Source organism: Jaculus jaculus, chromosome 4 (assembly GCF_020740685.1).
Source record: "Jaculus jaculus isolate mJacJac1 chromosome 4, mJacJac1.mat.Y.cur, whole genome shotgun sequence".
NCBI lineage: Eukaryota > Metazoa > Chordata > Mammalia > Rodentia > Dipodidae > Jaculus > Jaculus jaculus.
Genome location: NC_059105.1, coordinates 106407869 through 106435443, shown reverse-complemented (window position 1 = coordinate 106435443; position 27575 = coordinate 106407869).

Here is a 27575-nt window from a genome sequence, read left to right as displayed (position 1 = left end):
AATTTGTCTGCAGTGGCTGGAGGCCCTGACGCGCCCATTCTCTCTCCCTCTCTCTCTCTCTCTCTCTCTCTCTCTCTCTTTCTCTCTCTCTGCCTCTTTCTCTGTCTGTCGCTCTCAAATAAATAAATAAAAATAAACCAAAAAAAAATTTAAAAAAAATGTTAGCTATCTTTTCATGAATTACTGCAGGATAATATATTTTGAGGAAAAATTAATAAAGATCTTGTAATGGTTAATATTGACTGTGAACTTGACAGGATCTGGAGTCTATTAAGAAACATGCCTCTGGGCAGGTCTGTGAGAACATTTCCAGGATTCACTGAGAGGAAACATTCCCCACTAAGAGGAGGCAGCACCTTCCATTGGTGCCTCTGCAACTGATACTAAATGGTTTGAGGAAAAAACAGTACTGTTTGCTTGCCTGTCTTCACTTTGTGCTGGTGAGTGTGTCTATCCCATTGTTGCCACTGCCACTATACTTCCCTACCTGCCTCTTCAGCCCTTCAACCTAGACTGTGAAAACTAGCAGGTCCCCAAAAATACTCCAGGCCTTCAGTGACAGACTGGAATTGCTAAGCCTTCCAGCCTCATGGACCGAGCAACTACCAAGTTCTCAGACTGAGAGTGCATGTAGACATTGTTGGACTACCCAGCCCTTATCCTTTAAGTCAATCAAATAAATTCCCTTTAATAATATATATTTATTCTATTAGTTCTGTTCCTCTAAAAACCTGACAAAATGGCATTTAAAATAAATGTTTCTATGTTCACACTATCCTCACTTTCATGTATAGGAACACTAGTTTTCATGAAGAGATACATTTTATAATGATGTAGCAAAAGGAGTTTATACAATGATATGAAATATTTAAATATATTTATATACTTTCCAAATCAACTTTCTAGTTATATTTTAAGGCTGAACATTAAGATTTATTTGTAATATTTAGTCACTCAATTCTTATTTCAGGGTGATGCTAACTGATATGGAGAACTCTGTGTAGAAAATATGCCACTGACAACCCAATGTGAAGAATTATTTTTTTCTATGTCTTAGATCACTATAAGATTTATGTGTGAAATCTAAATGTGTTCCATCATGCTTAAAAGCAATAATAAGAAAGGAGTGCCATAGCTGAAGTGATGTAATTTGTTTTCTGGGTCACTGATCTCAAAGCAAAAAGCGCTACCTCTACTTCCCAAGTCTGATACTGAGATATTGCCTCATTTCTGGGGTTGCTTAGATAAGGAAGACTTCCACCATGGAGGGCAATTACAAACTACATATTGTTACTTCTCTGATGTTTTTTGTAAGCTGGACAGAAGAAGGTCAGTGGCAGATGAATGGCAGTCACAGAGAAGATAGGTAAGCAGAGTTGTATCCAAAGGTCAGCCTTCAAGTGTGACTGGACAGCCGGAGCATGGCGCATGTAAGGTATGCATTGTGTACTCATGGAGTCTGCAGCCACTATGCAGTCAGCAATTTCAGCTCCCTTTCTTTCATTCCTTCTCATTTTACCAGGAATTGGTTTGAGGAGAACATTCTAAGACCCTGGTAAAATATCTAGCAATTTTAATGTTCCTACTAGCACAGAGATTAGCTTTCCATGAAACTCTAAGTAACACACTCCTAATTTTTCATGCAAAAGTATGTAATGCCTTTAATTTAAAATGATAAAATATTTTAATTAATCATAAGTATCCTATAAATAACAATATAAGAGTATAAAGATGAAAATATAAATAACACACAGTCCTGCCACTACTAAATAACCACTATTATCAATACCTGTTTGCTTATTCTATTAAGATCTTCCTTTTAATGTATTGTATTTTTACATATTATAATTAAAAAAGATTTGTAGAATACCTGGATAAAACAGTAAAACAGGACAGAGAAAATATAATAACCATAACCCTATCACCTAGTGATTATTATTTTCAAGAATGTGTTTCTACTGTCTTAGTCACCATTCTAAATATACATATTTAGTTTTCAAAATTGGAATTATTATTTTCCTTGTTATTTGCTCTTTTTATTTACAAACTATCCCACAGTGTGGTCATCTTTAGTAATTTAATTGTATCTAAGCCTATAATGGGCTTATAATTGGCTTTATGTTTTAGTCACATCATTAATAGTCTTAATTTATTTGAGGTTACCAGAACTATTTCTCATACAAGTGACTCTATAGGGATTTTCAAGTTTAATGACAACTTCCTAGTAATTCTATCATTTTGTCAAGCACATGATAGTGCCTACAATTTGGATTATATTGTACCTCAGGAGGCAGAATTGTTGCAGGCTTCCTCTAACTTGTCAGAAAATGGATGGCCCAGGTGAAAAGAACCTCTTCGAGTAGGATACAGAGAGGATTTTAACTTTGATAGCTGAAGCACAATCCTCAACTAAAGAAACCAGGTATGTCTTAAAAAAAAGAAAGAAAAATCTGCCCTCCTTCATGCTCAAAACAATTTCCTCAAACACATTCCCATGGTGACAAGAGGTCATTTGAGATTACTAATACAGGTACCTGTTTTTGCCTTTGGCATCTGGGCTTCTCAAAAGCCAAATATGGAGTGTGTCATGATCATACAATTTGTTGTTGTTGTTGTTGTTTTGAATAGCCCTATGACAATAGAGTGGCAAATGGCAGTACAGAGGATTAATTTCAGGACATAAATTAGAAAATATGAGTTAAATTCTGGGCAGGAGTAGATGGAGAATCTAGTTAGAGAAAATGAGAAGAGAGATTTGAGTAAAGATCAGGGACTGATGCCTGGATACGTGTAAGTAAACAGAAGAACTAGGTGAATGGGTGCATCATTAATCAAGAGAGAAAGCTAATCTTTTATAAAAGTAGCAAGATATAAAGGTTTTGACTCAATGGATTTAGACTTACAGAGATGGCTCCAATGGTTGAATGGAGCCAGTGACTGGCCTTTAAGAGTCACTAGGGTAGATTTATTTGAAGTCAGGGATGCAGGGAAGATGTAACTAGGAAGATCAAGAAAGGGCTGATAATAGGATGGTGTAGGAAAATGTTATTCTAAGAGGATCCATGTACACTTAGAAGAAAAGAGTGAGGAGGGAATATCATCACCTTCAAGTATGCAAAGAGTCTATATGGATACTAAAGATGAAACATGCTTATGCTGACCACCACAGAGAACTCCATGCAGAGCTTTGCACTAGTAGTTCTTATAATAATACATAGTGTTGGAGAAAAACACCAAATTTCATTGGTTTAGGAACAATTCTTTGTTGAATTAGAATTAGTTAGTATACCAAATTCCTTGAAGCATTTTAGGTTTTAAATGTGAAAGGTAACAGGAATCTCAATTAAAATGGACTTTATAAATGATACCTTTGTATAAATATGAGACATTTTTATAAACTAAAGAGAGAATGTGGGGACCAAAATAGGTCTTTAGTGGGCCACGCAAGGACCGAGGGGAGACATAGCAACACATGCAGGTGATCAGTATTGAAAATAAGTGTCCTACAAGTGGAGAAAAATCTCTGAGATGGGTAAGAACAGGCCAAGTAGATCTGTTCAGAAGTGAGGAAAGAAAGCTATGAAAAACTGAAGGAATTATTAGCTTCTATTCTCTCTGCAAGACGTTAAAATTTTAATACTCACATAAGGATTAGGTAGTAGATTAGAGCAGTTCAGACAAATGATTATGAACTTGTAATGTCTAATTTACATGACCCAAAAAGCCGGACATAGTGGCACATGCCTTTAATCCCAGCATTGGAAAGGCAGAGGTAGGAGGATCACCATGAGTTCGAGGCCACTCTGAGACTAACTCCAGGTCAGCCTGGGCCAGAATGAGACCCTACCTCAAAAAAAACAAAAAAGAAAAAATTACATGACCTGAGATTAGTCATTCTACTTCAAGAAGCAATCTCCTAAAACAAGGAAGAAAATGCTTATTCTCACTTCAGCATGTCTTAATTTACACTTGATACCAGTTTTAACTTTGAGAAAATAGTTGTTCAGAACATAGATGTGCTTAGTAATGCTAGTTGCTGAAGATGTACATTTCTTTTCAAGCTCTATTTCACAGAGATTCCAATGTCATTCATTTGATAAATACCACTTCTTAGAGTACCCAAATCTTTATTAGAACAAACATCAATTCTCATCTCAGCATCCAGTCCTTTGACTTATTTCTTTAGAAATAGGCAGAGCTCCTTCTCCATCTTCCTTAAGGGCACTAGGCTCTCTGCCAGCATGCGGCATGACGAGGCCTGACATACTGGCGACACTCACTCATGTGGGGGCTTTGTTTGTCTTTCAGAGGTTTGAAAGAAGTTGGACCCAGCCCGACAATGTAGTGATTTCCTGAAAGTGGAGCAATGACTCCACATTCTGGAATGAAATGACTTGGACAGGAATATAATGTGGGGTGGGTAGTTTTAATATTGAAGCCTAAGTAATGTGCATGATGATGGCAAAAGCATCACAAATTTAAGTGAAACTATGGCTTGTCCAGGCGATGGTGGGACTAGAATTTCCACTCAGAAAACACTAAAAATCAAGACAAGATGGGAATGATTGATAGGTACCACCCGCTTCTAGATACCAACAACAGGCGGGGTGTTCCCAGTTTAACAGCATGCTTAGGTGCATGGGTGCATAAGTGCATTATGTGTGTTCCTGAGGGCAAGTCTTATCACTCTCATTTTTCACAGTGACATCATTATTTCTTGAGAATTATGGGTGAGTATTTGGTGGTAATACCAATAAAGCCTGTCTCATTTCTCTTTTGATCAAAAAAAGAGGATTTTTCTTAATTAGCATGGCCATAAGTGTTCCAAAATCTCATACAGTGATCTCTCTGTGACATCTCTATCTTGTGGGAAGCCATAGTGCATTGTGTTCTGGAGACTATGGCTCAATTGTGACCCCATGCAGGGAGTGCTCACAAGTAGGGAGACAGAACAAACAAGAAGAATGGTGAAAGCCTAGTAGGATATTCTATCTTGACCCAAAGGTCTTCAAGTTCAGACATATAAGAAGAGTATTCACTTCCTGGCACAGTGTAAGTACAGTGCCCCTAAAGAGAACTGAATCGTCTACTTCATGCAGACACCATCCTCAGAGCAGGGAGAAGCATGTGCTAGCCACTTTCCAGCAGTAGAGACAAGCTGTTTCTCACAAATGGAGATTCTCTCAAAGCTTCATGGAAAACACAAACTGAGAACCTGTTTTCTTAGAGACACCTGATCATCACTGTTTCTTTTCCAAAAAGAAAGTGTCTACAGAGGTGGCTGTCCTGCACCACCACCACCACCACCCCCGGGCCAGTATGAGAGGAGGTGATATGTGGAAAAGTCCCCGAACTCAATCTCAGGAATAGGACAGGCTATTCTGTTCTGGGGAAAACAGGTAGGGTGGAGAGAGGAGGGGGAGGTGTCTCCAACCCAAACCTGTGTACACAGCTCTGTCCTCAATGAATGACTTCGTCTCTTTCCCCTCAGTGATGTCTCTCCAACTATGAGTCAGCACTTCCTGTCATCCCAGCTGTTTGCCCTTATAGAATTGTATTGCAGAACCCCAATTAGACCTCACAGGACAACTGAAGCTATGGCATCCTACATCCAGGGCTTCTATCTCAAGGAAGCCTAGACAGCAAGAGGGGTAATAGCAGCCTTCCATTCAGGGGGACTTTCTGCCTCCATGGCCACTGGCTTACTGGATCTTCCTGGGCTGGCTTTCTCTATGCCTCCCACTCTCTATATTGTCCTTTTCCTAGGTCCTTAATTCACTGTGTTCTGCCTCATACTACCCGTGTCTGTAACATATAGTCTCTGGACTAAGTATAAGAAATGTTACCTCAGAAATTGGAATTAAGCTAAGCTTCCATTTTTTCAGCTATATTTTGTTTTATTCAGGTTATATCTGACCCTGGGGAAGGTTAAATAAATATTTTTATTTAAAAGATTTCCTGCTGGGTCACAGGACAAATAGTGGTGAGTAAAAGTATATAAAAACTAATGACTAGTATTTTTAAAAGACTTCAAGAGCTCTGCTCAGTTGTTGCTAATAGGACTTGCAGTTCTTATTCCATAAAAATTGATGAAGTGGACCCATGAGTGGTCCATATAGACTCTAGAGCCAGAGGAAGGAGCACTACTTCCATGAATCCAATATTCAGGCTACAGACAAGTGTATCAAAATGTAAAAATAGGAAAAAAAATAACAATTAAATGGCATAGATGTCTAAAAATATAGATATATTAATAGTAAAATGTGTATAAGCATAAATAAAAAAGTTCTTATTTTAATTGATCATTTTCAGTACATTCAATTGAATAGACCATTTGAGTCTGGAAAGCCCTGTGTGAAGTCTTGGCAAGTAAAAATAAAACTGACTGAAAATTCCAGTAAACACATTAAAAATAAAAATAAATAAATAAAAACCATGATGAGTTAGTGCAAGCAGTACCATTTCACAGGGCCTGGGTATGTCATGCATAACAGGGGTTGCTTTCCAGAAAGTATTCAGTGTACATGTGACATGCTTCCATCTAAGGAGCCTTTCATGACAGAAGCTGTAACTCTCAGGGAAGCTCAGCATTCTACTTAGAAGGACAATTCCTTCAAAGTTTCTGGGTCTACTTGATTTCAAGTGAAGTAACATTGGTGAAGTTCTAGGTTGCTTTCTCACAATAAACTCTAATTTTCTAACTTTCTAGACACGTACTGATGGTACATAATTCATTCAATATTAGCCCTCAACTCTCTTGAAAGAGCATCAGACTGGACTTGCTTAAGGAATCCCACAAGGTTGCCACACTTCAGACACCATCACAAATCTCAGGCCACTGACACACAACTAAATCACTGTACTATGGGCCTCCAACAACTGTGGAGTTGGAGAATCTATAAAGTGGCTCACCAAACTCAGGAAGGCATTTTATTTATGTTTTCTGGCTTATAAAGGCTTTAAATATAAGCCAGTTGAAGGTACATAGGCTGAACCTGGAAGAGTCTCCAGCACAAGAGCTCCTTGTGGCATCAGAGATACATCACCCTCCTGGAATATGGATAAATTCGTATTCCAAAGCTATTCAAATCAAGTCCAGAAGTTTCTATAGCACTTAATCTCCACCTTCTCCTACCTCACACACTTCTCAGAGGTAGGTAGGTAGGGATGAAGTTTCCAGCTCTCTAATCAGTTGAGTTTCCTAGTGACCATTCTGAGGCGAGCTAGGAAATTGGAGGCATTACTTCAAATCGTCTCATTAGCTAGAGGCCTGTCTTCAAATAATTTCATTGGAAAAAATTAGTCTTAAGACTCACATGTAGTCAGACGGAGCTCCTTGTGAGTGTCAACCCACTCTTCTACTGAGGAACTTTTAAGTTTTGAGGCACTACGTTACGTGTTGGGATCCCAGGACAGAAACAGCCTCTTTTCTACTGTCACAATGGGGCAGTTGATGCAGCTTCTTGCAGAGCTCAGTATAAGTGAGACCTAAGGTAAGGGGTGAAATGACTGTTACAAAATTGTCAGGCCATGGGAAGTCCCAGAGACCCACCTGGGAAAGGGAAAGTTTATTCCAAACAGCTTTATTGCAGGAAAGGTGGCAAAAGACAGAAGATCCCTTAAAGCCTAGGTGAGATGATTCATAGGAAGTACTCCTGACACAGGTTGAGCAAAGATAGCAGATTATAGCTACCTGGAGACTGAGGAACCACTGTTAATCTTCAATAAACAGTATAATTCAGCATTGGAAACTGAGTTGGGGCATGGAAAAAGAAGGTTTCTAGTGAAGATATTTTATACTGAAAGTCACCATGAACAATAGCAAACTGAATTGAAAAGACTGCCAATCATTTGGCATTGAGAAGAACGCATATTAGACCAGTGTCCATAGTAGGATTTTGCTTTCCTCATTAGGATTCCTCAAATATTTGGAATTAGTTTCCTGCTAACTCTAGCTCTCTGCTTGTCAGGCACTTTTTAACTCATGTCTATTACCTTCTTGATGCAATGGACTACACAGCCTGACTAAAGGTATTGTTGATAATGATAGGGATGGTTTTGTTTATAAAATCAAAAAGCTGGCTCAACATCCATTCATAAGTTTTGAGTCTAGCATATTCTTGCATATATGATAGATTATAAGTCCATGAACTAGTTACTGACTTTAAAAACATTTACAAGCATGTAACAATTAAACATCAGTTTCTATAACACAATAAGTGCTAATAAATATTCTTCCAGCATTCCTTTGCATTTGTAAAACAAGAAGAAAAGGTAGCAGTCATCCATTCTAAAATCAAATGGACAAAGGACAAGCCTTGAGGACCAGTGGGCCACCTACAGATAGAAATAGTATTTTATTGCCTAGGCCTCAATTTTCTCACATACAACTGTGAATAAAAACATTCAGCATTGTTGGTAGTGCTAAGTCAGTACCACCAATATGTGCTAACTATCATCATAACTACTGTGGTCATTATTGACAGTATTAATCTTGATACCAAAATACCTTCTCTGGAAAGTACATTGATTCAAAGCAGCAAAAGTGAACTCTTGTTCTCAGTTCAGTATTATTGAATGGTAGGTGACTACTAATTATGAACTTGACACCTTCCTACAAGTATTATTGGGACAATATCAACATAGAGAAGACTAAATGTAGCATTTCATTTTCACTTACCACTTTGACTAACACAAATTAGTTATGCCTACCCCCCTAAAAAATTAATCTTTTACTTTGATCTCTGATATTTAAATTTCTAAATGACAAATGGTATGGCAAAGATGTGATTTCAACATGTTGTGATGTTTTATTTGGAATGAATAAACACATCTAACTTTAAATGTATAATGGGACAAGAGAAAATGAGTTTTAGTAGCCGTTCCAGGAGCAATGAGAATACAAGATACTGTGCAAAAAGCAGCAATACTGCTTAGGGTATAGCCCAGGGAAGATGGACATAGACAAAGAGAGCAAGCTTCCTAGCTAATCATTCCTTTGCATTACAGAATAGAACGAAGCAGTGAGACCCATGTCCTGAGGACAGTGTATGCACCTCCTATTGCTATTTAATGGGCATCAAACATTTTGTATTAAACTTTAAAATAAGAAAATGAAAGCCCAGCATATAAGTTAATTAAAACAAAAAAGATGTCCCAGAGACTATATGAAACACATCCACAGTGTTGGTGAGCCTTCTTGCTTGGTATCTGGGTTCATGGCTCATGTATCCTGTCTCTACTCATTTCTGGGTGATTATCAACAGACTTAGTTCCTAGAGTCTTAGTGAAATGGTAAGGTCTAAAAGTGTTAAATCTTAAGATGTTTTTGGTAATTGATGGTCATATCTCATCTACTTCATTGAGCTTGACTAATTTTAGTGAAATTCCCTTCATTATTTTTCTACTTGCACTTTAATTTCAACCCTATTGTCATCTAGTATGATTTCTATTTCCTGGATATTTCAATGCTTTCCATCCATTGATTTTTGGACACAGTGACGCTTGATTTATTCCTAGCACAGGGAAGGCTGGTTCTGATTTTAAAAATCTCTTGAATCATGGCTTTTTGAGGAACCTTGTGAAGAGATGGTTTCTTGCTGGGAAATAATTTCTTCTCTAGATCAAGTCCTGTCAATGTTCAACAGTTCTGCTATTTTCTTTAAAGCATAGAGGTTCTTCTGCTTATTTGAAATTATTAGTTCACTCAATAACTGCTGAGTGTCCACAGAACACATTTTAGTTGTAGAATTCATCTGCAACCAGAATATTTTTTCTTTCTAAATCTCAAACTTTTACTTATCGTTGCCTTTAGTAAGTAAAAATTAGCTTTAGTAAGTAAAAATCTTAGATACCCAACTATAACACAGAGCTTCAGGTTTGCTAAGATGAACTTCCAGTCCAGGCACAGTTATGGAGGATGGGACTTATTGAAGCTTACAAATCAAGAGGACATTCCATAATGGCAGAAGCAGCTGGCCTGCTTTCACAGGTCCAAACATAGAGAGAAAGGGCGGGAGGGGGGGGGGGGCTATAAGCCAATAGCCACACCACACAGCACACTTTAGGAACTCCTGGCAGAGCTAGGCACTTTGCATATCTTTAGATCAGAATTGTAAATCCACCACCACACATTAGTGCTGGACCCTATGATCTGCCCAGTATCACTTCCTCCAGCCAGGTGGCTGCAGATCAAAGCTACAAACTAATAAAACACTGAATATATTGGGAGCCATCGATTCAGACTACCACATTTTTTTTCTTTCTGAATTTCAACATTTTTACATAGCGTTGTTAGCTAAGTCAAAATCCTAGGAACCTAACTAAGTTTGGTGTTGAAACAAACAACAAATGAAAATATAAATGTACTCCATCAAAAATTTTTGGTAAATTGATATTAATATGTACCAAATATAAAATTAAGAATTTTATCAAATATCTAGCATTTTATCTCATCACATTGTTATCAAATGCTAATATGACACTTAATGGGAATAATTATTGCTTCTACTTCCTTTACTTTCCCATTTAGTCATATTTGAAACTGTTTCTCTGATGGTCCTTTCAGCATCCAAAACTTAAGTGCCATAGATATATGTATTTTTTTGTATAAATTGTATAAATTGGCAAAAAAAACATGCAAGCACAGAAAATAAAAATTCATACTACTCATCTTAAGCCTATTTGATCTTTCTATAGGTGTAAGACATCAAAAGCATGAATCAGTGAAAAATATTAACTTACATGTTAGGTAGATACAAATGGAACTTATTATCCATCACCTTTGAGCTACCAGACTTGGTAACAGTCTGGTATAGTGAACCAGTATATCAAGATAGGGTATCAATGGGAAAATGCCATGCAAAGTAGGCATGCAGATTTAAGCACTTCTGATTATACTAAATTAGGAAGTACAATCAGCTGCAGAAATATAGTGGTTTTTTTCTTCTAGTTTCATGGTTGTTTGTAGTAGAGAGACATAGAATTAGCTGCTGTTTCAAGTAGTCATTTGCAGTAAACTCTTCTTTAGTATATGATAAAATGTCAATACTTAAAGAAAACTGACCTTATTCTCATGAAGACAAGCTTAAAATACCTTGAAATATCTAGGAATATGATATAATAATAGTTCTCATAAATCTATTTTTACTTTAATGGGATTAAACACAAACTTATGAAACACTATAGGTACTTCTAGCTTATTTTCTTCCTATTTGTAGGCATACACATAAGCAGACATGAGGAGTCAGACAGCCACAGTCACTATGCCTTTGAATTCTAACTTTTGAGTTTCTTCCTGCTACCATGTGATCTCTTTTGCATGTTTTCTTTTAAAAATATATAAAATAAGTATCCTGAGCACAGACTATGAGGCTAAGGGTGAAGAAAGACTCCAGGCTCTCATTTAGAGGCTGTGGAGATGCACATGGATACCTGATGTGGGAGGGACCTGAACTTTCAGGTATCTAGTAAGGCAGGTCCTTGTTACTACCTATTTCTCCCAGAAAAAAAATCTTCAAACTCCATGATTAATTCCTTAGTGGCTTTTGTTTTGTTTTGTTTTGTTTTGTTTTGTTTTGTTTTGTTTTATGAGAGAATGAGAAAGAGAGGGAAAATTGGCTCATCAGGGCCTCCAGCTACTGCAATTGAATACCTGACATGTGTTCCAACTTGTGCACATGGAACACCTTACACATGTGCCACTTTGTGTATCTGGCTTATGTAGAATTTGGTGAGCTGAACATGGTTCCTTAGGCCTTACAGGGAGGTACTTTACTCACTGAGCTATCTCTCCAGCCCTCTAGTATTTATTTTTATCCCATAATTAAGGAGAAAGATGCCATTAGTAGGAAAGTAAGATTAAAATGTTTTCTTCAGACCATAGGTACTTCAGAGTAAAAGTTCAAATGGTTATTTGTTAGATTAAGAATCCCCCCAAAGCACATGATGACCCCAGTTAGTAGATGTGGCTGTCTTTTAAAGGATGAATCAATATGGAAGACTTGATAGAAAAAAATTGTTGTTTTCACAGATATGGATAAACAGTTATACAATTGAGTATATTAATAAAATAATAGCTATCTTCAATGTTATATAACTTAGTGGAACTTTTTCCCTTTAAAAAGAAACTTTGGGGCTGGAGAGATTGCTCAGTGGATAAGGTGCTTGCATGCAAAGCCAAAGGACCCAGTTTCAATTCCCCAGAACCCAAATAAGCCAGATGCACAAGGTGACACATGCATCTGAAGTTTCTTTGCAGTGGCTGGATGCCCTGGCTTGCCCCTTCTCTCTCTCTCTTTCTCCTTCTCTCTCTTTTTTTATCCCTCTCTCTTTCTCTGCCCCCCCCTCTCTTTCTCTCTCTCTCTCTCTCTCTCTCTCTCTCTCTCTCTCTCTCTCTCTCAAATAAATATATAGAAAAAGAACTTATTTTTTTAAAGCAACTCTGCTAGATGGAGAACTCTATGAGCAACAACAGAGTGTTTTATTTCTCCTAAGACAGTAACAAGTAAGGGGTTAGTGGTAATAAACTCTACTCAGATAAAAAAAAAAAATTACAGGTTCATCTACATTGTGTTCCAAGTTGTCATGTAATACCGTGCCTAAATCACCTCAGATGGTAATCTTCTCAGACACTGAATTGTGTAATTTGACTTGAATATCACTCTTCATGTTTAACAGTTATTACACCCAGAAATGTTTCAAATCTAGATGAAATATTACACATTTGTATATAGTACATCCAAATTAATTCAATATAGGAATTGCATACTTGCTAGAGTATAGGATCTATTTCAAAAGTAACACACTTACCTAGCATGCACAAGGCCTTAGGTGTTATCCCTCACAATGAAATACAAACCTGCATACTTGCCGAGGAACATAAATATACCTGGAGGTGCAGGATAAATGGGATTATAACAGTTGGGATGAGAGCACAGCACTAAAAAGACATGTACTGATAGTGAATACACATACATTACACAATGCAGTAGGACAGAGGGAGTAGAGTGGGGCCAGTGCCCTTCAGCTTCTACTAGAATTTTCTATTAGAGAGGATGAATTTTCAGAAGACTCTAAGAGATGACTCTTACTAAACCAGGTACTGTATGAAAAGAGTATTGTTCCATAAGGGGAGACCAGGTGCTGAAGCTGGACTCTATTTTTCTCGGCTTCCTCTTGGACTTGGATGACTGATAGATGGCTATAGTGAAAACGTGCATGTTAGAGACCATAGCTTATTCTTTCTTAGTCTGATGCCTGATGCAGAATAAGTGTTAAATGGTAGTTTTTCAATAGGAATCCCATTTCTATTAAGCATAGTAAAATATTCATTCCTTTGAGCCAAAGTAGTTGGAGCTTCAAGATTCCCTTCTAAAATGAGAAAAGGACATTCTTTTCTGTATGTTCATTTCAGAACTAGTTGGTTTGCATGCTACTGTGGAAGTTCAGAGGGAGAAAAGGGAAAACATGTACTTAGAGAATATGTTGTACTTTTATGCTAATGAAAAGCTTACAATACAGGCACTTGTATTCCAATTACAAGCGAGAAACCACTGACTCATAGGTATCAAGTAAGTTTCCCCTGATTATTTAGCTAACAAATGATAAACAAGGAAGTGATCAGAAGCACATTTAAGTAGCTTTTATTCTTTATGTTGGTTTAAGCTGTCTGGCACAAAGCATGTCTGGAGAGATTTCTGCCTGTGTGAAAATCCTGGCTACCTGCTAAATGGACTGTTTTTGACAATACTGCAAAAGAGGATGACCAGTGACATGACCTAAGCTATGGTACATGAGCAGGCTCTCACTCTGAACTCATGGTGGTCAAAGTAGTGAGAAGCATGTTGAGCACTTCAGGATGAAGTTACTTGATTTTAAGTCATACATGGATAAAACATAAATTATTTCAAGAAATAGCAACTGCTTCAAAGAATTCTTAGAGCCAGCATGTTCCTCTTGAGGATCAGGTTGTCTGTATTTCTCTGTAAACTTCAATCATAAGCCATGTTTTTCTCACATGAACCAAAGTTATATCCCCAAAGACACACCTATGTCACAGATTCCACAAAGCTGATTGAGTGATTAGAACTTTGTGGTGATTATAGGTAGAATGTTACATATCCAAAACTAAAATTATCTTGGGTTATCATTAGTCCCATTAATAGTCTTCCATTGCTCCCCTCCATATCTGACCCAACATCAGTTTGATTAGCAGATTAAAGTTTTAGAATATATTCTTATCAACTTGTTTTTTTAATCTGTTGCAGTTACTTTTTTGCATGGACAAACACCCAACCAGAAGCAGTTTATGGGAGAAAAGAGTTTATTTCAGGCTTACATAATACAGAAGAAGATTCATCAGTGGCAGATTAAGCTGTCTCACTGCAGCTTGAATCAGTAACCAAAAGAAACAACTACCACCAGCAGCAAGCAACAATAATCAGAGCTCAAACTCACTCTGAACACACCTTAAGCTAGATTCAAAATCCACCCCCAGTGACACCTCCTGCAAGCTACTGTACATTTAAGTAGAAAGCTTAACTTTGATCAAACATCCCAGAAACCAAGGGGAATGTTGTGTAGCAAATTCCTCTTGATTGAAGAGAAAAAGGAGGCTCTAGTGATTCAGGATGTTAAATCTGGGAGCTTATACACCTCTCCCTTAGGTTATGTTAGCCAGAAACTGAAACATCCCTTCCTGAAGTATAGGGGCAGGAAAAATGTTCCAGAGACTCAGGAAGTCAACAAGCCTGGGAAAAGTTGCAAGACCCTGCCCTAACATTATATATATAAAGGGGAAACAACTGCTTGAGGATGAGAGACTCTCCAACAGAGCTCCATATAGGTGGTATAGTATGCTCCAGACATGCAGCTCCCATGAGTCACCACCTGTACTGAGATGGGCTTTCTGCTGACATAGCTACCTTTAAGTTGAAGCAGCTGTGGGGAGGTCTTCAACCATGATGGGATAAAACTGCTTTTGGCATTGGTGTGTTTGAGTCATCTATTGCTCCTGTTTGCAATCTCTTACCCTGATCTGTACTAACGCCAATAAACTCATTGGTTCACCAAAACTCAGTTTGGTGTAGTCCTCCTTTGGTTATTTGTGCCCAATCTGGGGAGAACACATGTATCACCCAGGTAAGAAGTGTCTTGCAACAGGGACATTCACATTCAAGCCACCATACAACCCAATAGCTTAAAATGATATATAAAAGCATCCAAGTGCACAGCAGAGATTGCCCTGCATGTTGTAACAGGTAGGACAAGAGTCCTCAAATGGAGTCAAAATGAAGGAAGAGAACAACAGCCACCTGATGGACACAACTTTAGAGGATGTATTGCTAACTCCTACTCCCATGACTTAACAATGTTCTCAGCCATAGTTTCCTGCCGATCTTATCTTAGGGACAACTTGGCTGCTCTTCTGATGGTACCTCCTTCTCCTCTTTTTGATCTCTGACCCTCTGACTAACAGCTTCTCCATTTGGTCCCTGCTGGCCCCTGCATTCCCCAGTCCTTTTTCTTCTGTAAACCCCCTCCCAAAAGGAAAAAAATCTGTAAACCCCCAAACTATCCAGAGTCAGCCTGGTTGTTCTTTCACTCTCTGCTCCCATGAGATAGCCCTGCAGATCAGGCCCCAATAAAGTTTTTTCTCTGCCTCAGAATGGTCTTGCATGGTATTTGGTCATTCATGAACCTTATATCTGGTGCTGAAATGTGGATAGGAGGCTCCTGGTTGTCCTCCTGGGCAGTGAGACCTCTTTTCCCCAGACCAGGCCACCAAGCTTCCACTGATCCTTTGAAGGCCTCAGATCATCTGCCAGGTGCAGGTTCACTCACTCACCATGATTGGGCTTCACTCCAAGTTCCCTCATCCTCTACCCTCAGTAAGTGTCTTCCAAAACTTGGCTTGCTCTCAGAAGCACTCGTTTCCTCTGTCTCTCCTCTGAACTCTCTCCACCCTTTCCTCCTTGGAGTGTCTCTCACAACATGGGTTGGCCTGCCCTTGTTTGCTTGGAGGTATACTCCCTCCCTTGCTATCCTCTGAACCATATATTTGGCCACACCCCTTGCCCATTTCTGGGCTCCCCAAATCTTGGGAAAGATGCACTCTCAACACCCCAGGACTCTCTCTCTCTCTCTTTGTCAGGTCCACTGAGCTCTTGAGGGGCATCTCCCCCCTGGGGCTTGTTGGCCTAGGGACACTCTTCCTCCTCCTTTTCCCACAAAATTCCCTGTGCCCTGAGAAGAGAAAGCAGCTTCTTGCCCCTCCACCCACTGATGAACTTAATTTGCCACTCTCAAAGGGGGACAAACTAGCCCCTCCTTTCTTTCTTTCTTTTCTTTCTTTCCATCTTCCTTTCTGTTGGATTCCCTCAGCCATGCCTAAGCTCCCTGCCACACCTTCTCTGTTGCCACTGGCATCAGCCCTGACAGCCCAACTTCCTCGAACTTAAGAGACACTAAGCCACTGTCATTTACATGCTCTCCCTGGTTTAAAGCTTAATCTCCCAAGCCACTCTGGTCTACATGCCCACATCCTAGTCACCACTGCTGTGTGCATGCCCATACTTTCTCTCTCGCGCTCGCTCGCTCTCTCTCTCTCTCTCTCTCTCTTCCCCCTCCGCTAGAGATCTCATACTTCACAACTCCTTCAGGAGTACACCTTCCCTTTGTCCTCTCTTCATTACAAGAATCTCCTCCTACACTCTTTCCTTCATCCTCTCATCTGAGATGGAAAATAAAATTTTTAAAATATCCCTCTCTTTTCCCTGGCTTGTCTACTTCAAAAATTAAAGAAATTAAGGCTGTAAGATGATATCACACCTCAACATTTAATCTTATTACAACACAGCCTGACCTTAACATAAATTAGAAAATAGATCAATATCTTTTGATTTCAAAATTCTTACTGATTTAAATATACTTGCCACAGCACTGGCAAATGGTTTGAGATTCCCCATATTCCAATAACTTTTGCTCTATATGCCTGTCCACTCTGCTCTGCTTGCCCTACTCACCAGATTCTTCTATCCAAAATGAGAATGACCCCCTTTAGATAAAACAACAAAATTAATAAAAATAACTTTTAAAAGCAACTATTTTAAATTCTAAATGATTGTACATGAATGTGAGATTGAACAATATCCTAAATTTCAGATACCTAATGACCAGTACTAATCTGTAGAAAATACAGATTCTGGCTGTCCTGGTTTGTGTCTGCAGTGAACCTTTGAGACATAGATTCAAGCAACATGCACAGTCACACTGACAAGACTCTGCATATGGGGATATAATGTGTATGGGAAGCACAAACACAGCAAGGCTATATAACCCATCCTAGATTGCAAACAACCATAGTATGGTGACAGAAAGACCCCATGCCACAGCCAGACACACAGACTCAAAAAAACAGGATACAACTTGTATCCTGAATATTGCCAGGTAAAGGCTAAAAGCAAGACACCAGGAACTGGTAGGTTTATACAAAGTTTAGAGATATTTGTTAATTATTGTTTCTACTTAATTGTAATGTAAATTATATTAACTGTGATAGGCTACTTAAATTTCTGGTAAGCTGGATTCTGAGAAATGGGTTGGTCCCCCTAACTCAGACCCAAATCACATTTGAAACCATGTGTCATCCACACCTTGTCCTTAAGCAAATTGGCCTATAGCCTCTGCTCGAGGAAAAGGCAAATGGCAAGCAGAATATAATTTTGACTCTTTCTCAACTTCTCTCTTGTGTAAGATCACTATAAACAAATAATCTTAATTGATATATCATACATGTAGCTCAGATTTGTCATTTTGGTTCACTCTCAAACTCTCTCTTGTATAAGATACTATGAACAGATAATCTTAATTTGTTGTATCATAAATGTAGTTTATATTTGTCATTTGATTCTCCCTCAATTTCTGTATTTTATAAGTTCACTATAAAATAAATAATCATAATTTGTTATATAATAATTATAGTTCAGATTGATCATTTGTTTCTCTCTCAATTTCCAAGTATGTTATATTATCTCCAGGGCAAGTTATCAAGTTTTACCCACATTTACAAATCCATGATTTTAAAATGTGTTACATGGGATTATAAAAGTTCTCAAATTAAATAAGGTTATAAAGTTAAGTTTGTAAAGTATAATATTTGATTCACTGATATTGTTTTACTCATGGTGATAGGTATAAAATTGTCTTCAAATATTTAATTAAGTTAATAATGATTACATATTGAACTTTGAACTACAAAAACTGATACTTAATAAGATTAATATTTATTAATTAGTGATTTTTTATAAAACTAATTCTATTAAGTAGTTGTGATTATAACTTGAATTTCATAAAAGATATAATCTAACTTCTTCATTGTAACTTTTCTTCTTAGGGAGATAAGAAAGGATATAGGATTCTATGGTACGAGTTCCATTTGGGTTCAGTTTTGTGTCCATCCACCCTTTCCCTTCCCCCAAGTCCTAACCTCTATATTGTACAAGCCTCAAGATGCTATTCATTTATACCACAACTTGGGTTGATCCAGGATAGGAATTGCAGATGAATGAGATCATGAAACAGTTTTCTTTCTGTGACTATGTAAGCTCACATAGCATGATCTGTTCTAAGTTTGACCATTGTCCTACAAATTTCAATGTGGACTTCCAGCCAAGATGGTGACCATGCCACTTTTTTCTTACTGCTGAGTAGAATTCCATCATGTAGATACACCACATCTTGGTTATCTCTTCATCCAGTGATAAAGCACCTTGTTGATTCTAGTTCTTAGCTATTATGAATTGAGCAGCTCTAAACATGGCTGACTAAATATTTCTGAACTGAGATGTGGAGCTTTAGGGTAAATGCCCAGTAAAGGAATAACAAGTTCTGTTGGTAACTCGATATTCATCCTTTTCAGGAGTCTCCCAATTAACTTCCATAGTGTTTGTACCAGCTTACATACCCACAAAGAGTGAATGAGTGTTCTTGTATCTCCATAGCCTCACAAACATTTTAGTTTGATGTTTTAATGTTTGCTATCTTTACTGGGGTAGGATGGACTCTCATAGTTGTTTTAATTTGCATTCCCCTAATGGTTGTGGATGTTGAACATTTTCTTATGTGTGTTAGCCATTTGTAATTCTTACTCTGAAAACTCCCTATTTATTTCTCTGCCCCACTTTTGGAGTGGGTTGTTTGATTTTTTTATTGTTTAGTTTTTTGAATTCCTTATAAACTAGATACTAGGCATCTGTCAGTGGTATAGTTAGAAAATATTTTCTCCCATTCAGTGGGTAATCTATTGGCCCTGCTTATGGTATGCTTGTCTGTGCAAAAGCTTTTTAGTGTCATGAGATCCCATTAGTTGAGTGCTTGTAAAATTTCCTTGGCTACCAGGGTTTTGTTCAGGAAATCTTTTCCCAGTCCTATATCATGGATAATGCTTCTTGATTTTTCTTCCATTACCTGAAGGGTTTTAGGTCTTATGTTGAGGTCTTTAATAGATTTGGATTTGATTTTTGTATATGGAAAAATGAGAAGGTCTTATTTCATTTTTCTACATATGGTCATTCAATTTGTCCAACACCATTTGTCAAAGATGCTGTCTTTTCTCCAGCGTACCTTATTGGCACCTTTGTCAAAGATCAAGTGGTTGTAGTTACTTTACCTAAGGTCTGTGATGTTTATTCTGTCCAGTTGTTTCTGTTTTTATTCTAGTACCCTGCCATGTTTGTCACTATGGCATTGAAATATAGCTTTAGATCAGGTATGGTGATCCCACTAGAGGTGTTTCTTTTGCTGAGGATATGTTTGGATATTATAGGCCTTCTCACATTCTATATGAATTTTTACATCATTGTATTCATTTTCTGTGAAGAATGATGGTATTTATATTGGTATTGCATTAAATCTGTATATTGCTTATTGCTTTTGGTATAATTACAATTTTAATAATATTAAGTCTGCCTATGCAGGATCATGGGAGGTCTTTCCATCTTCTCAAACCCTCCTCTGTTTCTACATATCCTTTGTTAGTGTTATTCCAAGGCTTTTTTTTTTTTTTTTTTTTTTTGGCTGCTATTGAAAATGGGATAGCCTGATTTCTTCCTCTTTAAATTTGTCTTTTGTATATAGAAAACCTACTAAGTTTTTTACATTGATTTTCTATCCTGCCATTTTGCTGAAGGAATTTATCACCTCTAGAAATTTTGAGATGGAGACTTTTGGGTCACTTATATATAGGATCTTGTCATCTGCAAATAGGGCTAACTTGACTTCTTCCTTTCCAATTTGAATCCTTTTATTTTATTACAATAACTTGAATTTTGATAGATTGCTTGATTTGAGTTTGTTGATAGATTTATCTCATATTCAAAATCAGATCCTCCCATGTAAATACAAAACTGATGGCTCTCATCAAGACAATGAAACTAAATAAAAGTTAGAGTGAATATTTATATTTTGTTAATAAAAATTGTCTCTAGGATTGTTAACATGTTTTGGCTATGCTTACAAATGTTATATATATATACATACATACATATATATATATATATATATATATATATATATATATCACATTTTATATATATATACATACATACATACATACACACACACAAACTTATCTTTCAAATATGGTTTACTGCATCATCAGACAAGATAAGTTAAATGTTGCAACAAAATATAAAATATTAAAGTTTTTTTTTGTTTTTTTGGTTTAGTTTTGGTTTGGGGGGTTAAGGTCTCTCTCTCTGTGTAGCCCATACTGATCTGGAGTTCACTATGTAGTCTCAGGGTGGCCTTGAACTCACAGTGATCCTTCTACCTCTGCCTCCTGAGTGCTGGGATTAAAGGTGTGCAATACCATGCCCGGCTCTAAAATATTAAAGTTTTTAATACTATGTTTTAACTAGATCTGTTTTGTTAAAGACAAAAGATATAGACATACTCTTTGTTTCCATTTTTCTTCTGGGTGCTCAACAACCAAATGTAGAGGCCAGAACCAATGAGGACTTTGGTGTTAAACAGGTACCCAATATTTTGATCCTAGCCCCTCCAGGTAAGAAAGGCTCAAGAGATGATGGGTTACTTTTTTCTAGAGGATCCTAAAGCTCTTGTCGAATCACCTATCTTCTTAATCAGAGAAGACATGGAGACCCCAAAATTGATTTCAATCCCAAACCAGTCTGTGAGAGGAGAACCAGAACAGAGGGAAAATCCCTTAATGTTTCCAAGGGAAGGGAAGCTAATGGTCAGCATGCATCTGACTCATCCCAGAAGATGGCACAAATGCTGAAATAGCCATAGGGCTCCTTTCAGGTCCCTAAAAGTCTCCCTTGAAGAGCCACGGCTGGCATTCAAAAGTACAATATAAAATTAAACTTTGGCCAACTACTTGGTATTAAAAATTCAATAGAAAAATACATGCCAGGAGTAGTAGTGCACATCTTTAATCCCAGCACTCAGAAGGCAGAGGTAGGGTGATCACCGTGAGTTCAAGGCCACCCAGAGACTACACAGTGATCCAGATCAGCCTGGACTAGCATGAGACCCTACCTCAAAAAAACCAAAAATAAATAAATAAATAAAGCCCCCAAATTAAGGTATATGTTAAAATATTTAATTATCACAGCCCAGACTATAACTTTAGATAGACATGCTCACTGTAATAACAACAGATATAAGCCACCCTATTTTGTAAATTTCTAGATCTTCATGATGATCATACCTGTTATTTCTGGTAATAATTCTGTTGATTTTGGGATTATATATTTAACTACACTCTTAACCTTCTAGCTCCTCTCTACAGTTAGCCCATGTTCAGATGTTTCTCTGACATGTAACTTCATCTAACTGGGTCCCCTGTATCACACATCAAAGCTTAAAATGCTAATGACACCGGGTTCAAATGGAGGCTACCTAACCCCTCACCCCATCCAAACCTCAACTTTTTCATGTTACCTTTCTAGACAACCCAAACACTACTTCAAACTCCTGACCCCACCTAACCCAGCTACCCTTCTACCTCTACCAAAACAACTTACACACTCCTGTCTAAAGATTTTAGAATAACTCACCTACTACAACACCAGGATTTCAGTCTCTCCCCTCTGTGACCCTAACTGCACTTGGGATATAGATGGAAGCTCTTCTACATCCCCACAGAGGTCCCTAATATAACAAGATATGCTATTATTTCAGATGACCAGAAAATAGAGACTGTTCCTTTGCCTATAGGAATTTCATCCCCAAAAGGAGAGCTTGTCATTAACCTTCTCTATAATAGCTACAGGTGGGCTGGGACACAGCCTAATCTCTTATCAACAGTTTTCACAGAACTTAGTACAGCCATTAAAAACTGCTATAGCCCTTTACCTGCTACAGCAGCAGCTCACCTCACTGGCCTCAGTAGTCCTTCAGAGCGGTCAATCCCTCAACCTCATCACAGCTTAGAGGGGAGGAAACTGTCTCTTCGTAAACAAGGAATGTTGTTATTATATCAACCAACTGGGTAATGTAAAATAAGAGATAAAAGAACTCCAAACTCTGACTGACAGAATCTATCCTACTGACCCACTGTCCTCAGAACCATAGGAAATCTTTAAAACTATTTGGCCTTGACTACTACCGTTATTTAGGCCATTTATAGGAATATTTCTATTACTCTTGATAGCCCCCTGTCTTTAGAAATACAACCAAAACCAGGTACAAAAATCTCACATATCACTTGTTCAACCAACTTTTATTAACCTCCTACTCAATACCAACTTTTAGCCCCCTCGGACTCAACTCCCTGTAGCCTGCTCGGAGGGATCTTGCCAGCTTCCAGTGACACCAGCATCCTTTGAAACACCATGCCAACTCACAGCAGGAAGCAACACTGAGAGACCTGACCATGTCCCTGTATCCTTAACAAAATGCTGGAATGTTAGGTAGGACATGAGCCCCAAGATGGAGTCGAGATGAAGGAAGAAAACAACAGCCACCTGATTGATGCAACTTTAGATGTTTATATTGCCTAACCCCTATTCCCATGATTTAATAATGCCCTCAGCCATAGTTTCCTGTCAATCTTACCTTAGAGACAACTTGGCTCCTCTCCTGAAGGTACCTCCTTCTCATCCTCCATTTGATCTCTGTCCCTCTGATTAACTAGCTTCTCTATTTAGTACCTGCTGTCCCCTGCATTCCCCAAGCCTTTTTCTTCTGTATCCCCCTCCCAAAAGGAAAGAAAACCCCAAACTATCCAGATTCACCTCAGATGTTCTCTCTCACTATCACCTCCTGTGAGTCAGCCTGGCAGATAGAGCCCCAATAAGCAGCTTTTTTCCTGCCTCAGAGTAATCCTGCATGGTCTTTGCTAGTTCACAAAACTTACAGTAAGCTACTAGCTTGATGTCCCAATATATTTGACCAATACATTTATAATATATTTGATAAATTCATTGATTTATGACTTTGTTTTATTCTGCAACTCAAACACTCATGTAACCACTCCTATGGTAGAACATGCCATTCAGGGTAATCAATCTGTTTGTGGGCCATGGCCACTCGTATTTGGCTCACAATAAACTATTTAATTCCTTACAACATAGCAGTTTAGCTTTGCATCAACAATTCTCTCTCCCAGTGGAGAGCCTAGGAACCCAACGTAGTCACCCAGATTGGCACATGAATAATCATGGGTCCCTTGTGTTGCCTCCACAAGTGCATTTGGGGAGGTTTTTGGTTTTGCTTTGTTGTCTGGTAATTGAATCTCCCTTTTTGATTGATTGACAGTACATTGTTTAATCTTAGCTGGTTATTGAATAATATCTTTTTATTAGTTTCAAAGAATTTGTCTAAGCATTTGACCAGAGTATTTGTATCAGACATTGTTAGAACTTTTGCTATCATTTTGCCTTTTTATTCTGTTACTCATTCAATATTTTAACCCTTTTGTTTAGAAATTCCAGGAGTGCCAGATCATAGAAGATAAAAACACTTGTCTCAAGCCAGGCGTGGTGGCACACGCCTTTAATCCCAGTACTCAGGAGGCAGAGGTAGGAGGATCACCATGAGTTCGAGGCCACCCTGAGAATACATAGTTAATTCCAGGTCAGCCTGAGCCAGAGCCAAACCCTACCTTGAAAAACCAAAAAATAGAAAATAATAATAAAAACACTTATCTCTTCAGCCCAGTAGGGTGGAGTAAACAAGGGGATCACCCCCAGGATGTACAATAGTCTCATAGGGAAATCCAAGAAAAAGTATTTTGTTCCTGGGTCACAGGGAACCTTATTGGCTCAGACAGGAAGACACACATAAGGGGTGATCACATGATAACTCAGTGTCTTAAGCTTCCTCATGTTCCTATAAACACACCGAGATAAACCCCACACACTGAGAGGAACAAATCTTGGGGCAAAACCCAAGGGAATTAGTCCCACAAACAGCATGATAATCTGATCCAAAACACAAATTTCACCACCTAACATAAAAGCTTCTTTTTTCAGGAGAGAAAAAAAATAATAGACATTAAAATATGAAATAAAAATTCAAAAAAAATTATTTGGGGAAAAAATGTACTCCAGATGGTTTTATGTTGGATAATTCTGGTCATTTGATTTACAAGTATTTGAAGAAGTGGGGAAACATTTGGTATTCCTAATTTCTTTCCACACTTAATTAGAACTCCTTGACAATAGAACTAAAGATCACAAATGCACAGCCTAGTTTAATTGACATTTAAAAGCATATAATGATAAAATTGCTAATTGACAGAATAACTAAGAGTTCTAAAATTGCATCTAGTTTTAAAAAGAGAGCAATGCCAAATAATAAGAAATTAATTGTTTTAAAATAGAGGTTTCAGAACTAAAGACAAATTCTGGGGAATCTAAATTTTTCAATCCCCTATTCTGTCCTATCTTTCTCTGACCTTGCATCTTCTTCCTTCTATATCATCTGTTCTTTCTACTTTTTTCTCTAGTATTCCCCAAGAAAAACAAAATTCTGCACCAGTAAGATGGTTGAGACTTCTTTGAAGATTGATCCTAAAGGAAGAAGAGGTTCTTTCTATACTCTCTAGACAAAAACTATGGTGAAAACTTAGATTTTCAGAATATACTAACTCATACAAAAACCCTGTGGATATGCTAAAGGATATCAGATAAAGTGGAAAAATTTAATTGTTTACTAACTTTTTTCTAAGTATTAAGACATTTTAAAGGAATTTTCTTCTCTGATGAATAACTCTTGAAAAAAAATAGATATTAACTTATGAACATAACAAGTTTCACCTTTGTTTCTTCTTAGTGCACTGAGTTGATACAATTATCTTGTGCTTATTTAGTTCTTATTTAGTCTGTATGAAAATTGTTGATTTTATGAAATTTTTATTTGTCATTTGTGAGTTGGTCTACCTGTTATCCTGTGGATATAATTTTATTTTTTTGTGTGTGTGTTTATTTGTGTGTGGTCTTGTAATAGAGAGATTTTACTGCTCAGTCTTACTATCTGGTTTTGCTTTCCTATTTCGTCTTTTAAAATGTTACTTGAACTTTCTATTTCAAGTCTATCTTACCTAAAGTAGGAGAGTTAATTATAAGACTGGCTTTGAACTAAATAAATATAAAAAAAGACATTTTAAAATCTAAGTAGCAAGGAAATTTACTTAAGAAAAGAGCATTCATTTTTTTATTGCAGTTTGATGAAATGATCAGGTGACTTGAATTATTTCATTCTCTTATAAATTTAAATTCACATTTCCTAAAATAGTGAAAGTTTATAATTTTTGCTGTGTCTTCCTGAAGAATTAATAACTTGGCCTGAAAGCCAGAAGGAAGTAAAGAGTTAATAACTATCACTAAGACTAGAAAGCCTTAAAGAAACATCAAAGGTATTCAGTCCCAGGCAAGCCTGATAACTCCCCTGACTGTTGTACTTCCCTTAGCTCAGAAGTTCTTGAAAAAGCAGAAACCACTTGGGATACTCTCCCATAGACAATTCTTGCTGAAAAAAATGCCTATTTTGAACAAGGACCCAAATAGCTACAAGTTCCTTATCTACTGCACCTGGCCCAGTCTGTTTTTTCTTAGGATCCTCCTTATAAGCTTGAACCCCAGCCTGGCTCAGTGCTTCAGCTTTCATCCCATGGAAAGGCTGCTGCCCCTCATTGTACCTCAATAAACAGGCTGTCTCTAGAGGTCGTGTCTGGGGTTTTCTTTCGTTTTTCTGTATCACTTTCCTTACACTTCCAAGTACATTTTAATAGAAATGCCAAATCGTCTTATTTTATCCGGATAGTATTTCTATTTTGCTACTGTTAGATATATATTATGTGATATATTTACACAATAAAGTTCTGCCAAAAAGATTTTGATTAAAATTGGTTTATAAGTAAGTGCGTGTGTAGACTATGTCTAATTTCCTTTCAATTCATTTGAGTTAAGCAAATTAGTTAATTTAAATTTGTTGATAAGAAAAATTGAAATACTTCTATATTTTAATATTTGATATTACCATTAATTCCACTGTTAATTTTCAACATATATTTATTACTTTTAAATAGTTAAAGTATGTTGTCTATTTTTTTCCATTTCAGATATTGTGTTCTGTGTTTTACTTAAAGCAGTTATTTTATTCTGTTAATGACTTTTCTAAATTCAGAAATTTTATGAAAAAAAGACAGAAACCATCAAGTATGAGAAAGACAAAATGTTATAAGTATATGGTTTGGTACAAAAAAGAGTTTAAAGAAATGCAAATGCTTTCAGATGAGAATGGACTTGATATGATAAAATAAGATTTGTTCTAAAATAACTTTTCAAACATAAAATATAAAAACTGCAAGTGTAACCTAAATCTTCTACATCTTCCCTCCCTCCCTCTCCCCCTCCCCCTCCCCCTCCCTCTCTCTCCTCTCTAACTCTTGTATATTAGCTATTTTTTTCCTCATTTTCTTAATGGGCACTGACCTGTAACTCCCACTACCAGCATGGGGCTATCCTCCACAATGAGCTTTTGATCAGAGAAACCTACAAGGTTTCCTAAAAGAATGACAGACTTCTGTCAGAGTACTTGATGACCCACCAAAGGCCAGTGGTAAGACCCTATTGCTGAAGACTCCATACGCAGCTGACATGCAAAATGGAACAGCATGGCTGGAAGCCAGGAGAGAGTCAGTCTCCAGACAGTCAGTGTGTCTAGTGCCAGAAGGTGCTACATGGGCAACTGGGGGAAATGATCATTATCTGCCCAAGCAACTCATGGTCTAACCTAATTAGCAACAAATAACCTGGAGTGATGCCCACACAAGTGCAATAGTGGCACAGAGCCATGGTGAGGAACCAACTGATCTTGATTTGGCTAACTGGTCCCCTCAGTGGTGCGGGACCCATAGCTGGAGCTGGGAAACAAGTCAGAACCATATCCAAACATAAGCCCACTCTCCAATATCAAGCTCCCATCAATCATGGGGTACAAGAGGGCCTACACCTATTAAACTCTCTATTTAAAAAGTAAGTGTTATCTCAATTTTCCGGGTGCTAACTTACTCTCCATTGGAGAATCTACTTCTCTTTTTCAGA